The sequence below is a fragment of the Galeopterus variegatus genome, unplaced genomic scaffold (genome assembly GCF_000696425.1).
Source record: "Galeopterus variegatus unplaced genomic scaffold, G_variegatus-3.0.2 Scaffold133, whole genome shotgun sequence".
Classification (NCBI taxonomy): Eukaryota; Metazoa; Chordata; class Mammalia; order Dermoptera; family Cynocephalidae; genus Galeopterus; species Galeopterus variegatus.
Genome location: NW_007726244.1, coordinates 926,397 through 928,783, shown reverse-complemented (window position 1 = coordinate 928,783; position 2,387 = coordinate 926,397).

Genomic DNA, 2,387 nt, shown 5'->3' with positions numbered 1-2,387 from the left:
GAAAAAAAAAAAAAAAAAAAAAAAAAAAGAAGAAGAAATTACCTGTCAACCTAACATTATATAGCCAGCAGAAATATCTTTCAGAAATAAAGAACAAATAAAGACTTTATTCAGAGATATAAAAGCCAAGAGAAGTTATCACAAGCAAACCTGGGCTACAGAAATTATTAAAAGAAGTTCTTCAGGCAGAAGAAAATGATGCCAGATGAAAATTGGGATCTATACAAAGGGATAAAGAGTGCAAAAATGGTAAATTATATAGGAAAACATAACAGATTTTTCCTCTCATTTTTTAATCCTTTGAAAAAGACAGCTGATTGCTTAAAGAAAAACAGTATTGTGATATTTATGGCATATGTCGAAGTAAATGGCAAAAATAGCACAGGATGGGAAAAAGAATACGAAGCATACTGTTGTAAGCTTCTTACCCTAAATGTGAAGTGAGTTAATATTATTTAAAGACAGACTGTGTTACATTAAAGGCATATATTGAGAACTCCAGAGCAATCATTACATAAATAAATAAATAGGTCTGGGTAAGAAGAAAATAGTGGAGATTAAAATGGAATCTTAAAAAAATACTCAAGCAATTCAAAAGAAGAAAGAGGAGACCAAAAGAATAGAGACTAGGTGGAACAAATAGAAGGCAAATAGCAAGATGAGCATGCTATAATTTTCATATTTAGACCTTTTTTAATATTTATCAATAATGTTTATAATTTCTGTGTAAAACTCTTACACATCTAATGAAGGTTTATTCCCAGTTTTTTTGTTTTCTGATGCCGTTATAAATATCTTTTAAAATTTGATTTCAATTTGCTTACAGCTAGATTATAGAAACTCAGTTGGTTTTTGTCCTGTATACTGTGAATCTTGCAACTTTGCTACATTGACTTATTAATTCTGATAGTATGTGCATATTCCTTTGGAATTTTTATGTACACAGAGTGTTGTCTGCAAATCTTGATAGTTTCTTCCTTTACAATTTTTATATTATTCATTTCTTTTTCTTGCCTTATTGAATTGGTTAAGACCTCCAGCAAAGTGTTTTTAGTAGATAACCTTTATCATTTTAAGGAAGTTTCCTTCTATTCCAAGTTTCTCACAGTTTTCCTTTCTTTTCTTAAGTTAAGAATGGATGTTAAATTTTATCAAATGCTTTTACTGCATTTATAGGTAATGATCATGTGACATTTCTTCATTATTATTATGATAAAGTGGAAATTTTACATTGATTTATTTTCAATTGTTAAGCTAATCTTGCTTGTTTATGATCCATTATAATTTTCATATATTGCTGATTCAGATTACTAATGTTTTGTTTATGATTTTTGAATCTATATTTATGGGTGAGATTTATCAAATGAGTTGAGTGAATGAGGCCTCTTTTTTCATTCTTTGAAATAGCTTCAATACAATTATAATCATATCTTTTTTGAAAGTCTAGGAGTTGCTGGTGATGCCAACAGGACCTGGAGTTTAATATGTGGGGAGGTTTTAATACACACATTCAATTTCTTTCATGATTATAGGATTGTTTAGGGTTTCTCTTTTAGTCACCTAGATTTTCCTGAAAGTATGTCTGTCTCTTACAAGATTTTAAATTTAGTGACATAAAAATTTTCAACAATGGGCTGGCCCGGTGGCGCACTGCTACAGTGCGCCGCTTGGGAAGTGCGGCGGCGCTCCCGCCGAGGGTTCGGATCCCACATACAGACCGGCCACTCACTGGCTGAGCGAGGTGCGGGAGCAACACTGAGGGTTGCGATCCCGTTGCCGGTCACAAAAAAAGGCAAAAAGGGAAAAAAAAATTTTTTTCAACAATGTCCTCTTATTATTTTGTTTTGATGTCTGTATTCTCTGTATTTATGTCACTATTCTTGATATTGTTTCTTATGCTTTCTCTCTTTCTTTCTTGGTCAGTCTTACCAGGGGTTTATCATTTTTATTAGTCTTTTCAGAGGACCAACATTTAGCTTTGTTAATCTTCTCTATTGTGTTTATTTTCTATTTCATTAATTCCTACTCTTTTTTTTTTTTTTCCTTTTTGTCCTTTTTTACTGACCGGTAACGGGATCACAACCCTTGGTCCCCTTGGGGACCGGCAATGGGCAATGGCCCAGTGCGCCACTGGGCCGGCCCATTAATTCCTACTCTTGATTATTTCCTTTCCTACCTTTATTGAGTTTATTCTCCTAATGTGTTTCTAACTTCATAAAATGGATGCATAGTTCATTAGTGTTTAGTCTTTCTTTTTTTTTCTTTTAACGTAGCATTTTAGGTCATAAATTTCTGTCGGCATTGTTTAAATCTATCCCAACATTTTTATTTTTTTTTTTTGTCTTTTTTTTTCCGTGTCCGGCAACGGATCGCAACCCTCAGTGTTG